Source organism: Oreochromis niloticus, linkage group LG8 (genome assembly GCF_001858045.2).
Source record: "Oreochromis niloticus isolate F11D_XX linkage group LG8, O_niloticus_UMD_NMBU, whole genome shotgun sequence".
NCBI lineage: Eukaryota > Metazoa > Chordata > Actinopteri > Cichliformes > Cichlidae > Oreochromis > Oreochromis niloticus.
Window position 1 is genome coordinate 14,814,824 of NC_031973.2, and position 16,777 is coordinate 14,831,600.

At 39.2% G+C, this 16,777-nt stretch overlaps 1 protein-coding gene across 1 annotated transcript in view; it reads left to right on the forward strand.

Moving 5' to 3' along the window:
* The window catches only part of nrg3b (neuregulin 3b), a 195,573-nt gene that overhangs the window by 141,497 nt on the left and 37,299 nt on the right, over nucleotides 1–16,777 (forward strand). The window lies entirely within an intron of this gene.

Consider the following 16,777-nt stretch of genomic DNA (forward strand, 5'->3'; position numbering starts at 1 on the left):
CTTAAAAGCCACCCTACCACTGAGACCATTTCTGATGAGACACAGTAGATGGATCAACTGAAGTGCCAGATGTATCTTTCAGCTGGATTTCTTTCCTATTTCTTGAGGACATGACTTTCAGATAGTGTCCATCTGTTGCAGATAGATTCTTAGCCCTATCACTTCTTCATTTATCCTCAACTTGTCCAGTAATTTAAGGAAACACCAAACAAGACAAAAAGCTATGCTACGTTCTCATCTAATACCTCTTCAGGAACCACGATGCTGGTTCATAAATACTATTTTACGCTTATCAAACTGTCTTATTGTTGGCATTTTTTGTCGATTCAACCAAGGAAATGGGACCAAATTGTGTTTTGTCGTATGTGCAGACACAACACTGTGACCCATGGAGTTAGGTGCCTTTTTTTTACGTCAGTGTTAAGGCGTTTTACAAAGGGCATTCCTCTGAAAATGGTCCGGTAAAAGGACTGGACTGAAAATAAGGGGAAAAGCAGCTATTGTCCAAAGAAAGCTTCAGACCTTCAGAAAGTCTGGAGAACAAAAGCTTAAGATCACTTTGGGAAAAAAATTAGAAAAACTTCCAGTTTTGGAAGTAAAATATAAAGATGTATATGTATATACATATAAAGAAATGGTGGGTGGCTCAAGACTTTTCCACAGTACCATAAAGTTTTTTTAGTTAGCGTAATTTAGTGCAATAACAATACTTAACTGTCAGAAGAAATGCCAAATTCCTGCAAAGGAAAGAGGCTCGTTTATTTTAGTATAAATACGTTGGTAGCTTAACTTAAGTAGAAGAATTTTGCCAACTGCCTGAGGAAGCACGTTAGCCTACAAGAATATTATAAACATCCCTATAGCAAAGAAAGCCAAGAAATTGCTCACATAAATAAATAATCATCCTACACAATGAAAAAAACAACAGAAAAGCCTTCAGAATAATTTGGTTGCTAATCAGATACCTGTCACTGCAGCTACTCTAGGTTTATAAGTCACTGTCAGAAATGTGAACAAACAGATAGATTGGTAGAGACACACTGAAGGTTATCTTTGATTACCAGACAATGTAATCTCATCATTACCCGTTCGAAGTGAAAGAACTGAGTTCGGGACACTTCTTGTTAAGTCAGCATGATCGATTTCCCCCCAGTCACACATGATCTTGCATCAAAAATTGCAGAACTCGTAGCAGAAAACAAACCTTGATTTGTCATCTTTCTAAAAAATTGCCATTTTTCTTTTTGCAATCAAATAGAAGCGATTAGAATCCATACATATGAATACACTCACAAATCTACACATACACACTCTGGAGCTTTGACTTCAAGGCAGAGCTAATCAGCAGCGCGTAAGAAAGTAATTAGTACCTAGGCAGCACCTCACAAGCATGATAAAGCAGTTGAGGGAGAAAATATGTGCATGAGTTGACAGTTGCAGTTGAAGCTGAAAAACACAGTGCTTTTCTGCAGACGTGCCCCTTCTAAAATACCATCAGCTATGAAATAAATATTATTGTTTGAATGTACTGTATAGTGTAGAAGAGTCTGTCCTTCCACAATTTCCCGGTCATTTGGCTTCTGTAAATTTGACCATTTTAGTGTCTGTTATTTTTATTTGTCCTCATTAATGCGACTATGAAGGAAAAGCCAAGTATCTGTTGTGAATTGCCGCATCTTGGAATCCAAATGAAAACTCAAGCCAAGTCAGTGCTACAACTGAAGATTTTTACCACTCCGGTAGTGCAGTGCATCCAGCCAGGCAGATTATTCAAAGTCTTTGGGCTCATTTTGAACTAAATTCCTTTAAAGCGTTTGAAACACTGTCTGCATCATCAAGGTCAAACAAGGATGTGACTGGAGAAGAGATGAATAATTTAGGGCAAACAGCACAGATAGATACGAATAGAGAGACAGACAGACAGATGATGTAAGGAAATAATACTACCAATAATATAAAGAAATTAGCTGATGCCTCTGAACATACAGTATGATATCACTCATCCATTTATTCATTCATTTCTCATTATAGGCATTTTTCCCCTCATGGAATCTGTCACTGCATGTAAACAGAACATGCATCTGTAATATCATCCATAATCCTCCACTCGAACCATGTTAGCAGGCAGCACAGCTGACTCTGTTGACAATGCTATCAGTACATGTCAGCTGGCTATTGAGTTGCAAAATGTTTCTCCCCATCAGCATGATTTGTTGAGCATAGGAAAATCTAATTAGCCGCCATCATTGGGGATGGAGCTTGACTGACACTGATGCACCCTACGTTGACGGTTTCCCTCTTATAATTCCCAGAGTCACCCAGCCTTCAATTTCACTTCTTTTGCCCATCACTTTCATGCTCTTCCTTTTAGCCGTGATTCAAACTACGAGAGAGATGGTTATAATGAATTTAACCAAAGGCTAAACATGGAAGCGAATCCACTGACAACTATATAGTTGGAGCCCAGCTTGCCTCAGATGGATATAGGATTTGGGTTTGTTTTGCTACCGGGGAGCGAAACAAACGGAGGAGAGAATCATCTGGCTCTCGCTGCAGTGCAATGCTCTCTGACAGAATGGTGTAATTTCATTGAAAAGCAGCTCAAATCAACTGTGAAACATTCACTAGGTGATAATTGTCAGCTGAATTATTTCTAAGCAAGATAATTGAGATTTTTCTTTTCTTTTTCTTTTTTTGGGGGGGGCAGTTCGATATGCCAGTTTTCCATCCTTAATGCTGTTAATGTAAATATATAGTCCAGCAAGTCAGATTCACCACACTGGATGGGCTGAGGGTAATTAAAGCAACAGAGGTCATCTATTTCTGTGCTCGAGCTACATTTGCCTAGACAGGCGGTGCATCTGAGCTTCTGCTGGCAATAACAGCAAAACGAGGGGAATTGAATTAGAATTTAATCAATACCAATTCATAGCCGTCCTCGAGTTAAAAAATAGACTTTGCTCACACAAAAACTCGCCAATAGGTAAATCATAAAACATTGGTGTATTTAGAGTGTATAGTAAATATATATCACTGTCCACACAGAAAATCTATAATGGCTGACATCGGCAGTGAGACTGTGAGGTTATTTCTCCAGCTCAATTCTCCTCCAATTAGCTTTGCAGCTATAACTTTGGTCTGGTGCCTTGTTTTTCACTTTTAAATGTGAATGAAATCCATTTCTTAAATCTTTTAGATGGAATTTGTTTTCTCACTGCCTAAAGACCATATTTGTTATGTTTTCCAGCTGCATCTTGGGGCTCAGTGCTGTGCAAAAACCACTGACCTTACAGCATGGTTAATTCTAACTGCATGAGTCTTTTACTACGGCTAAAAGTCTAAACTTTTTTAATTGGAATCCTTCAAATACACTGTCCGAATGCTAAATGAAGTCGATGCATGATGTTAAATATTTAAAAGAGCTTATAAGAGCTGGTATGAACAAAGAAGGAGGCATACCTGTCATTTTAAAAACATCCCTTAGGCGTTATCTAAGTCGACTCAAGGGCATTCAGACCGCTGCAAGAGTGCAAACAAGATGTTCTAAGTATGCTCTGTTCCTGCATCTTTTCCTGCTCTTATGCAACATTTGTGAGCTACAGTACTATTCATACTGGCATTAAATTTAATAAATGCCAACTGTTAAGCAATCAGTGTTTATCGAAAGGTCATCAGTAAGCAACGGATGTGTGATTTTTGAATACAGCAAGTCCATTAGATTATGTGCATTTCTTACAGGTTTCAGTGAAGTACAGTAGGCGGCATCTTGAGTACAACGTCTATATTTAAAAATTTGCAAGCTTGAGAATGGATAATGAGGAAAATAAAATAAAGATGCGTCAGTTCTAACAGCACACAGTAGTATCACATACTGACTGCCGTGGTAACACTGGACACACTGTAACCAGTTCAGAACATTTGTTTTTTTCCTTCTTTTCTTGTGCTCTGTTTTCATTTGCTGTTTAGTTTGCTCTGACTTGTTGCTAGGTTACATTTAAGCATCAAACCCAGTTGGTGATGTTTGGGAAGAGATTGCGGTTTGTGTTAAAGCACACCTGTTTAATCTTGCGTGTTTTAATGACCGGAAATTACCGGTACTGTACCCACTGCTTTTAAAGCGATGCCAAGAAGTACTGATCGTGCATATACGACGCGGATCTCGCTCCCTCCGTGAGATCGGTTTCACTAGTTCCACAGCGGGAATGCCATGTTCTGCATCGAAGAACCTGACAGTTCCTTATGACATGAAAATTCTCGGGAATGGAGCTATTTAAGAACATGCCGTCTGGTCTAAACCCCGCCAACACCTACCCAGCCTCACTGATCTGGAAGTTTCTTTGATATCTCGCCTCTCCCATAGCAGCTGAAACGTGTGGCCATTTTTTCATATTTCTTTGATACATTGTTTTGGGCCTCTCACACTGGCAGCGATATTGCTGTTGCTAAGACTCTTAAAGTCTTTGTTATGCCTATGAAAGGTCTCTGTTTGTGATAACTATAATTCTCGCTGGGTGATTGCAGCAATCGGTCTTTGGAGTTTGACAGTGTTTTCTATTTGCAGCCGTCGTCACGGACGTTTTTCAAGTAACCACAGGTGTAATAAAGAGGCTAACAAGATCCAGGTCTTATAAACAGTGTTGTTTACTTGCACACATTTATGATCTCGACACATTTAGGATGCATTTAGCCTCTATTATGCCGTGAGATATTGTGTAAACAATTGTATGGGCATAAGGGAAAAGAAGAGGTTGATGACTGATTTTAAGCCGGGGTGGGATGTCATTCAGTCTGCGCGACATTGTGCTGCATAGGTGTGTCTGTCTGCAGGGTGAAATGTGACCATCTATTCAAGGTTGGTTGGCTAAGGCAGTCAGATTGATCACAACGGGAGCAATCTCTTTTTTTCCCCCCAGACACTTGTTTGCTTTTTTTTTTAGGGAGCAGTGTAAGCTGTTCAAGTTGTCTCTATCAGAGCAGACTCCTTTAAACCTCTCACACTTGTAGGCAGGTTGCAGAAGTAAACATACCAGAGCAGGCACAGTAGCTGTGTGCAGTCACGTTAAGATGTGCCCTCTTCTCTCTAGCACACCCACACACACACATACACAGTCACATTATTACATTGTGCCTCAGTGAGAGCGTAGTTATAGAGAACTCTAATCCATCTTTTACAGATGATACTGTAGCTGAGCTGGAGGGTTTGACTTCAAGACAGTTCATCTACAGACAAAGCTCTACCTTGACAGTGTTGTACACTTTCAGTGTGCGGCTGAGTATTTGTCACCGCGCGTTTATTTTTATGGCGAGTATGCAGAGGCCCTTTAGAGTCCATTAGCATTTACAATGATTTGAGTTCAATCATGCTGAATGCCACCGACAGGATTAAGGTTGTAGAGGTGGATGTCAACAGCATCCAAAACGCTGGACAGCAAAGGCAGCAGTGTCCGCTTTCCTTTAAGAAACACATTTTAATAAAGCTCTTGAAAATGCAATATCCATCTTCAGGAGAAGGCTGGCCTGCGCGCGGCATAAGAAGAGAGCTGCTCGGCTGTTTCAGGGAAAAGGTTAACTCAGCCTGACCTCTTGATGAGCTTCTGATATGAATGCCGATTAGCGTTAGCACCTGGAGCTATGTTGCACTGTGGCTTTTGCACTCTGCTGCGCATGACAGAGCAGAGTGATCCCGCAGATCTAAAACCCAGAGCCAAATTTGGGACTGTGTAGGCCAAGAAGGGAAACTAAGCATACATAATTATATTGATGTTTACAGAGAAAACCACAGCATAATCCTGTACAGATGATACTTAAAGCTCTTGAGTGCATTCTAAGTGTCAGGTTTTTTCCACTTATTTCTAATGTAAAAATTAATTAAATGTGGCATATGATGGTGACTGCATTCATACTTACTAATTAGAAGCATGAATGTTAGTGTAAACATAAAGATGGAACAGAAGCGCATGACAGACTGAAGATAGCCACTAGGCTTACTGTAAGTACTTACTTAAGCACTTTTTTTTTTGCAAGATTAATGTATTGTAACTACAGTATCCATATATCATATGTTTATCTGGTGTAGTGAGTCATCCAAGAATTTAGTGCCATTGATTGTGTCTAGTTTCGATTAGGGTGGAATTGTCTGATTACTTCCTGAAACATTACCTTTTTGCTTTTGTTGTTGGCATTGTAACATTTCTACAGCCTAAAGCGTCATACCGAAACACACACAGGTCAAAAAAGAGAGACGCTGCACTCCCTATATATCTGGAAAAAAGCGTAAAACAGGAGAGCCAGTAATGAATCTCTTATAAAAAGGTAAAATCAAAAATAAGCTGTGATACACAGGGGGTTAATGTTTTGTCTCCTGGAGATGACAGTGTTTAAAGAACTGCTGATACTTTGTGTCAAGTGTTAGTCAAATGTAACGTATAAAAAGATCAGTTTTCCTCCCTATACTCTCTCATCCTATAATCACAGTATAATCACGTTTAAATGGCAATGCCCTCTTCTTCAAGACTAAATTGCTAGTCTACAACAAAACATCCCTCTCGGGCTATGATATCCGAGAGACATCTGCATTTAATGTCGTACTTATTTACAAGCTAAAGCACTTTATCGGATAAAGGTAATTTCTTCTCCGTTATTTGTTTGCAGCAACAGCTTATTAAAAGATAATGCAGGGAAATAGAGATTTTTAAAGATTGATGTGGTGGCTAAGATTTCATAACACAACAATGAGCACCATCCTATAAAAAATCTTGCAAAGTGTGTTTTTTTTTTTAAATGAATGATTTAAACATAAATAATATTTTTTTAATACAGCTACTACTTTGTTTTAGTTTAAAACATGTAAATGCCTGTAAAATGTACACAAGTTCCAACATTTTTAAACACATTAAGATTTAAATCCGCCCATCACGTTTTCTCTCAATCCTAAAAGTATCACCAACTTTATGACAAAGCTCTCCCACTTCATATGATCTGTCTAGACAAGACTATGATGTTACATACATCTTTGACTACCCATTACAGAGAGGAGGTGAATTATTTAGGTCACTCTCACTCCTGCTGTGGTGATGCTACGATTCTTGGCACCTTTCTCCAATTGCTGGGTTAAAGCAACACAGTTGAACTTAATCTCTTTTTTTCACTGGCACCGTTCCTAAAGGGGCATGTAAATAATATCAGAGAGAATACGCTTTTACACACCTCGTTTACAGCGCAGGCCCTGAGTGGGTTTTCCCCCCTCTCTAGTCATCTTTCTTTATTATTGTTTAATAATCACATTATGTCCTCTCAAGGTACAGTTCAAACCCCTCTGCTAAATTTGTAATGCCCCTGCATCAGAAGTGGAGACAGCCAACAGGATGTGTTGTGGCTGTCTGGTGCTGGCAGTCGCTTGCAGGAGGAGAAAGAGAAGCCTAATGAATAATAAAAGTCACAGACACGTCTCTGGTGGTTCAGGGAGATATTGTTTTGATGGCTCTCAAGCTCTGTGGTATCTTTAAAATAGCAAGGATTATCTCAGTCCAAATATTCACATAGTTATCGCTCCTAACAGCTTAGAAGTCCTAATGTGCCATACTGTATGAACAAGCACAGTTGAAGTTGAAATTGTTTGTGCATTTTAGCCACTGTTACCCTTTTCTTGTTAGGAAAAATACATGTTATTACCCATAGTATGGAGCCTTGTGGTGACTAAGTGGCCTGGATATCAAAGAGTCGGAGGGGTGGGAGGGGTTAAGTAGCAAGAATGAAAATAAGTATGTAATGTGGATGTACCCCGGTGGCGATTCCCTGGTGATGGTTGGTGTGTAAATTCATTATGAATTGATTTGATGCCTGGCTCCATTATGAAATCACTCAATGGAGAAATCTGTTACACTTATTTCTAAATGCCCCAACTATTGAGCCTGTAAAATGCAAAACCCTACCCCCGAGAGCCAAATGACAAAGCCCTTTCTCTGGTTTTCTCTCTAAACTTTGCTCAAAAATTGATCTGTTCGCAAAAGAAAGCATAAGAAAATGCATTCAAACACGGCTGTTCCTCGATGTTCCAGATAGCTAAAACAATGGACTTGGTTGTGTTTATTTTCCTTTAGTTCAGAATGGAAATACATAGCTTTTTTCTAGTAAATGTCTATTTTTTAATCACTGAAAGTGCAAAAACCTTAAGACCTAAGGGTTAATAATACTAGGACTAGAAGTGCAAATCTTATGAATATTTAATCCATATGGACGACTGGTAAATCCATCCCTATGCTTGAGGAGTATAGCTTAAAATATTCATCTTTTCAGAACAGAATTAGAATTTCCCAGTTTGTTTCTGTTTTGTTTTTTTTTTCAAATTGCGTGCACATGCACAAACATACACCCGTTCGCAAATAAAAGCAAAAAGACATCTCTGAAGATGAAGAGGAATACATCTCCTTTAGTAGCATCCCTTCTCTCTCACTGTGTCCGTCTCCCCTCGCCCTTTTTCTTCCTCTCTGTTATCTCTAGTGCTTTGAAACAGCACCTGTTACAGCCTTGCATCTTGGGAGCTCCGTTATGATGTAGTGCACACTCCTGCGTGATACAGTGCCAGCTCCCGGTTTCAAGTTCAGCCCTGCTTATGTGAGAGGCAAACAAGCTGGGATGTCTTCATCCTCCAAGAGCTTAATGACTTGTTGGAGCATTTGGATAGGGCACGCCAGACCAGAGCCTCATGTGCTGGGTTTCTTTTTATGCCCCCGTGCTTACTGCAATGTTTTGCTTAGCTTGTTAGTTCACATGACATTTGATGGGTAGATTTCTTTTTTTCTCTTTTTTTACTTGATGGATGAGATGGTCGCGGCACCCTTGTTTACTGTCTTAGCTGATGAAAATGTAATGGTGCCTACAGCAAAATGGGGACATCGCAGCAGCAATTACACCAGGGTACAGCTCAAGGAAATGCAGTGTACTGTAAACACTATTTAGCAGGGATGGAAAATGTATTCAGGATACCATCCAAAAAGGGGTGTAAGAGAAATGAGGACACTATAACCTCACTCAACTATATTCACCATGTATTTACTTCAGCAGTAAAGTGGCTCGTTAGTGAGAACCTTAATGAAGCCGTAATTACTGTGGCTGTGTTTTCATGTGAAATTTCTGACCCTGTAATTCTTTGGCTTGACAATGTATATCCTAATCACACCATTATATTATACATCATACAGACTTTACATGTCCACAGACAATGAAACAGCTTATTAACAGATTGTTATGTTGTCACCTTAATTAAGTTGTTTACATTCATTGTGCAAAATGGTAGCAATATATACATTTTTTTAACTCCAACAAAACTCGTTTTGAGGATAGGCGCATCCCGGCAGCTGCATATTACTTATGTATGTAAACAGCTCACATGTAACAGTAGACATCTATAAAACCTCTCTCAAGGTATAAATAATGTCTCTACCTGCTCTGCTCCACCGCTGCAAAAGACAGATCGCACAGTGTGCCCCTGCGCCATGAGATACAGGCAAAAGACTGTCTTCATTGGAGACGTTTTGGCATTATTGTTATTTAGTTTTCAGCTTAGAACAATCGGAGCACACTGCAGCCAGCTCATACCTATTCTTCCCTCATAGCTCATCAATAACAATGAGAGAAGTGTCAGCCACTGATTATGCTTTGATATTGAGAGTGAAGCAGTGATGGTTGGGTGTGTGTATGTTTGTTTGTTTGTGTGTGTGAGAGTGTGCGTCTGTGTGTGTGTTTCTTATTATAAAAGAAATTACATCACTGAGGTCTGCTTTTTTCCTCTCATAAGAATGGATTATAAAATGGATTTCTGTCAGTCATCCTGACCTTCCCAGTGGTAAAAATTAGATGTGGTGGAAAGCAAATGCAGCTTAAATCAGCCGCATGCCCCCAGCCTCCTTCTGTACCGCATTCATACACTCAACAGGACTATATCATGGACTGCAGCAGGTGCTGTATCTCAAAACTGAGCAAATTAAAATACCACAGCATTCACCAGCCCCACACAGTGAATAGATTCTAAATAATTTATTTCAATATTTAGCAATTAACATAATGCCATATTGCATCTGTGCTTCAATGCATATGCAAATCTTGATTTTATTATGCATGGCTTGTAGGTCAAGTTATGGAAATTAGGGGTAACGCCCAATTCAGTAATACTTGAAAACATCAACCGCACCAGTTGGTGTGCCATATGAAATGTGGCAGCGAGTCAAAAGACTCGGTGCAGTGTGATAAATGTGTCTATTGAGTGTGGCGAGAACCCCTGCTGCCAAATAATGATTGCCTTTGATAGTGAGCCTGAAGAAAATCATTTCCAAGAAGTCAGGTAATTAGGGAAAACCTGGTTCGGTCCAACATTACCTGAGTTTCAGATTATATGTAGATACTTTAAGTCTACACGCAATTATTGTGAACAGATGAGACAAAGCGCCAAATTTTGGTAACATGCAGTGTCTCTCCCTCTCATGTTTGCTAATTTTTCTAAGGCATCTGTTCATGCCAGCGTAAAAAGTTGTTAATTTCATTGAGGCAAAATGATCCAACATCTAACAGCTGGAAATTGTAATTTCCTGCAGTTCTGGGTTAGCCAGCTTTAGTCACATGTAGACTAATTGTCTCAAGCACAGATACGTTTTGTACTGAGCTGGAGACTATAGGTGTGTTCAGCCCCAGATTTCAGGTGAAAGGAGACACAATCATAGTATTGATCCTTACAGAATGTTGTATGCTACCTTATAAAAGAAGTTGGTTTAAGGGGGGGGGGGTGTCAGTTAATAAGAATACATATCAAAAAAGATCATGTATATTTGTTAGTCCATTGCTAGAAGCAATGTTACATTTGTATAGTTTAAGACATCCTCCATTTTTCTGGATGGAGTTCAACAAAATTCTTAACGTACAGTTGTTACAGTCAAGAATGGAATGAAATCTTCTGAAATGTGTATTTCAGGAACTCCTTGCTTGTTTTTGAGCATTAGATCAAATCGCCACATTTGTGTTTGTACAATAAATATCAGATTACAGCAGGTTAGATTAGCTTAGCAGCTTCGCTAAACAGAGGATGTAGCAGCAATAAAAGCTAGCCGGTTGCATTAGCACTCATAACTGCAGCTTCAAAGGTAATTTCAGCTAAAATGACTTGTAAAACTTTAATGTCAATTAAAGAACACCATAAACTGCACAACAGAAATTGCCGTGTCATTATAGCTGCCTGTGAACAGATGTTAGTAAAAAATCAAGCTATTAATCCCCTGTTAAATTCAGTAATAAACAATTTATCTAGTTAAAACTATTACTGACAGTGTGCTTATGAAAATACATGATGGGTTTTGGTTTTTAACCACATATAAGTTGAAATCCTCTTTTTGGGGGTTATTTTGCCTTTACTGGGCAGAACATTTAAGAACATTAAGCCAGAGTAAGGGCCAATGATTCACAAGAAACAGTCTGGAGTGAAATCAAACCCAAGCCCCTGCAGCCATTTGGCATGTGGCTCACCTGCTTAGCCAGGCGACATATAGCGGCAACATAGGTTCAAAGCCTTAATCATTCATCGTGTCAGAAAGTGCTATCCCCCGACAGTAGGCTTTGGCACCTCCTCTGCGCCTCATCAGCAGTGGCATATGGAGTTATTTTATAGAACATGCGGAAGCTAATATGCATTGGTGTCAGAAGGTAAATGAAGTTTGGTTGACATGATCACACTCCTTTCCCTTATCTCCTCCTTGAACCTCCATTCCCTCCCCTTGCACTGAAACTATCCTTCATTTTTCTTCCTGCTAATTAACAGGCAGAATGGTGATTAGTTATGAGGCAGAGCTCCCCACCCTCCTGTCATCCTCCAGACTCAGAGGTGTGTTTTCTCTGTGACTGGAACATGTGTTAAAAGCAGCTGGGTAGTCAAAGACAACTCTGGAGCAGTAGGGGAAAACACGCTCTGAGTCTATAGCTGCTGTTCATATACACAGTGACTACAGGGTATAAGCAAACACACACAGACACACACTTCACTTTGAGATATTCCCACCTTTTGAATCCCAACAACGCACGCAAACATAAATGTGAGATTTTTCCTCCCTTTTCCCTCCCTCTTTGGAGATACAAAACCCAGACATATACTCAAAGCATGTCATTATCTCACACTGTTTATCATCCATTCAGGCATTCAACGCCATTTTCCTGCAAACACATTTACAAAGCATTGTTCACATTTCATTGAGGAATGCTGAGCTTATTTCACAGTACTACAAAGATGACAGGAAGAGAGAGATGTAGACAAACAGACAGGAAGCCCAGATGTAAACAGATAGCCAGACAGGCATTCTGCCTTTGGGGTTGTGATTCAGAATACTAACAAGGCGTCTCAGCTCACACCCAGGGATAGAAGGTGTGATGCAGGGCAGAGCCAAGCGGCGGGAGGGGAGGGAAAACGTACCCTTGAAATCTTGCTCGCCATCTCAGGTCCCTCCCTGAACATCATTGTTTGACTGAGATTGTCATACTGACAAAAACAAAAGGACAGTGCATATCGCTCACACCTAAACAAGGAAATCAAGAACATAGCTCTTCTCTAAGTTTCTGTTTGGCTGCTAAAAATGTGCCACAATCTGTAACACCAACGTTTTCTCATCTCCGGGTGTCAAATGCTGTCATTTTATCAAAAGGCGTTGGCGTTGGAGAGAGGAAGCGTTTCTCATAGTTCCTTGATCCAGCAGTCGCAGCAATATTGGACTAATATTGGAGCTAATGGTCTGTTTGATGGAGCGACAAGGTCCAGAGAAAGAAGTAGAAGGGAATAGCTGTAGTGCAAATCACAGTTCTGTTTAGTTTTGCTTTTATTGGCTGTTTGGTTTATACAACAAAACAATTTCATTTAGAAAAAGCTCATGGATTGGGTTAAAACACATCCGTTCACAGCATTAACCCTCGCACACTTAAAGGCACCCTTTGCATTTTTAATGTAATGCTAAAGGGCCCTTCACAAATTCCCCTACGCAGCATTTCAGGAAGATTACTATTAGCTATTGAGTCACAGCACCAGTGTCACTGGACGCATTGTGCATATTTTTTTTATACAAGCGGCTTTGAAAAAGTGTCATATTTGACGCTGTTGGAGTGAGAGTGGGTTCATTTCCTTTGGTATGTGTTTAATAAGTTCCTAACATAAAGGTAATGGAAACGTCACATTAACATTTGATGCAAAATAACATTTCGTGTCCACGCCCTTCTCATTTCAAACCTCACATACCAAGCTGTTTTAATGTGGTAATAAATCTAAGCTGTTTGCATCAGTCATTTGGACTGGTGCTTTACGCATCGCATGGCATGTTCTTTTGCATATTCCATTTTCACTGTAAAATGTTCAATCAGATTTAATAGTCTATCTCTATGGTGATTAATGATAATTTTTAGATGGGTGTTGGATTTAATATGATTTCTCAAAGCTTTCATTTGTGATCACTTAAATTAGGTTGGCTTTTGTCTCTTTTGTCTCCTAAAATGCATAGTGAGTCGATGATGATTGTAAGAATCCACCTGATGCTCTTCACCGCAAACATTTTTGCATCTGGTTATCTATCACGGAATAGTTCTTCCCTAAGATCTTCTTGGGAGTTATACAAGCATTTCTACTGTGGTTTTTGCCTAATGTATTCGATGTTTCAGATGTTTAGTGCAAGTGCAGGGTATTGATAGGTCTGTGAGCCACGCTGCGAGAATCTTTGTGTAGTTGTGTATATTTGTATGAAAGAAAGATTTGCAGAGTTTGGAGAATACTCAGTTTTGCATTAGTCATTTTTCAGGCTGATTAAGAGGCAGGAGTCTGGCTGTGGGAGAGACAATGACAAGAGAGAATGGAGTCCTTTATCCTCCTTTGGTTTCTTGAGCAGAGGACTATAGAGGTTTTGTGTGTTTTGCTTATTACTCTGGAAATGAAATGACACAAAGAGTCAGAGTTTTAAGATTTAGAGGGTTTAATTCAAGGGTATTTTTCACACATCATTTGAACGGTAATGAGTCTCGCTATTTAAAGGTGCAGTTAGAGAGATTTTTACTGCCACATAACACCAAAATGGCCCTTTCAACGATCATACCTTGCAGCTTGACAGCGATGTTGTTCGTTATGAAGGAAACACAGATGTCAAAAGCTTTTCAAACTCACTTTTGAGAACCCCTATAATTCAAGATGTTTTTATACATTTCAGTGCAACTCAGCATAATAATAACTTTGAAAGGGATGGTTTGTAGTGAAGATCCATTTATCAGGGCATCTGTCAGTGCACAACTACAGTAAGCTTACAACGAAAAAGTTGAACAATTACAGATGTCCAGACTGCAAACGACAGATTAAAAACTTTAGCAATTAGCTCATTCACATAAAGCAGCAATTACAGATAAATTCAGTGGACAGCAAAACAAATCAAAAAAGGAGTTTCCAAAAATAGTTGAGATGATGTGCAAAAAAACCCAAAACAAACTGTGATGAAAATTGAAAATCATTAAAGTCTGAATTGAAAATAAAATGTAATAAAATAAAATAAAAATAAACAATTTAGAATTTTATGTCGATCCTGGTACGCAGAGGCCAAGACCGAAGACCAGTATTGAATAGCCATCATCTGTATACCTCCAGGCTGCAATGCATTAAAACAAAACACAATTCTGTGGTGGAAATCAATGCATGGGCTCTCGAACCACTTCTGAAATCCAATGCCATTGAACACAGTAAGTCCTTCTGCCTTCACCTGCAAGTGGATACTTGTCTCTACCGTGCAAAGAAACAAGCATATATTAAGACAAAACTGGGCCAGAGGTTGGTAAAGATGGACTGAGGTGAAGCAGAAAACTGCCCTATGATCTCATGAATAAAAATATATAAACATTTTTGGAAATCATGGATGACCACCCCTAAAAGAATATTAAGCTAGGCTCTCATATACATGTTTGCTTGTTAACAGTAAACAGCTCGATAGCTAGATCGGATTAGTGCACACAGCATGAGTACCTTTTGTGAAGGCCCCATTAAAGCTGAGTGGTACACATTTGCAACAGCATAGTGTCATGCGGTGTAGAAAAGGACCCAAATGCAGGCTGCTGATCTAGAACCTGATAAACAGAAAATCAGCCTTTATTCAGGTTGAGTAGCAAGACTGTGGAGGTCCAAAACAGAAAATCAACTGCAGGGTTCAAAAGGCTTAAGCAAAAAGCACATAAGGCTTAGCAAACAGAGGGAACAAAACAAGTTGGGAACACAGGCAATCTGACAAAGGGAGACACCAACGATTTATAAACATAAGGGTGACTGAGCTAGAATGAAAACGCCTGGGAAACTAGACACAGCTGAACTTAATCAGATAGTGAAACATTGGTAAGAGAAAGTAAAACACGGCACAAAAGACATATGGCTATCAGCATAAAACAGGAAGTAATATGACACTGAGACAAAGACTTGACAACAAGATACAAGGAGACATTAAAGCGATGAAGCTAGCATGAATAACAAAAAATACAAAGTAACAACAACTAAGGACTAAACATGATGACCATGAACCTAATGCAAAATGAAGGTACAGAATACAAACACAAACTGGAGTATAAAGAACGAATGATAAACCATATTAGACTGACAGAAGTGAAAAGAAAAAAAAAACAGCTATAAGAACTGCAAAATTAGAAAACCATAATCAAAGAGAGAACTTAATAATAACCTAGTCCCAACAAACTAAAACTTAGATTTCAAAATCCCAGAACCATGACAAATGGCTCTGTACTTTAGTAGAATCCAGGTGCAGACCTGCAACCTGTTGAAAACACTGCTTTCACTGAAACAAGAAATATGACAAAGAAAGCCCTGAAGTATTGAAAAGCTGAAATTCTACATCAAGCAAGAATAGGGAAATATTTTGCATTAGAAAGACGCGTAAACATGCCTCAGACACAGCTTTTAGAAATTCAAATGAATGTTTTCGGCATTTGATATACTGTTTTTGTGCTATTTTCAAAATACATATAAAATTTTAATGTTTTGCAAAACACTGCTTCTTATTTTCTGTGTCCTAAAATTATGCAGAAATTTCACTGGCCTTGTCTGTCATTCCAACCTTAATGGTAGTAGTACATTTCTGCAGTCTCACCAAATCGGTGCAGATTCAATAATTTGGCTACAAAATAAACATTACTATGTAGAAGCATTTGCATAAAGATGGCAAACTGCACCTATTGAGCTGAGATATGGATCATAAACGTCCACCTGAGACGTAAAAACAGAGAATTGTGACAATCTTATAACAATTTTTCTGACTTTGCTATTGCCACTGCTGCTTACTCTTTTTTTTCCTCAAAAACATGGTTCACTTTTATTGTTTCTTCTTTTTATTTATTAATTTATTTCAAGTTGTCAGGTCAGGCCAAGCTCAGAGAGACTGAATGGTCCACTTTTGCTTGTCACTCATGGTGGTGGGCAGGGAGGTTCTTTGGCACTGCTGGAAACATGGTGGACAGATATTGATGGATATTGTGGCAGTGTTAATCCCCCATCGTCTACCAACAATAAAGCAGCGAATGATGGAATGGCGAAAGTATAGACAACTCTGACATGTCACTCGCTCATGTACAAGTTTATGTCGAAACGGCACATCAAAGCAAATCCTCCAATTGTCTCGCCTAATCTTTGAAAGAGCAGAGGGATGGATCAGCCCACTGAATGTCCCCGCATTGTGGCCACTATTGAAGACAGAAATAAAAGTGTTTAAGTCTCTTGGAGACA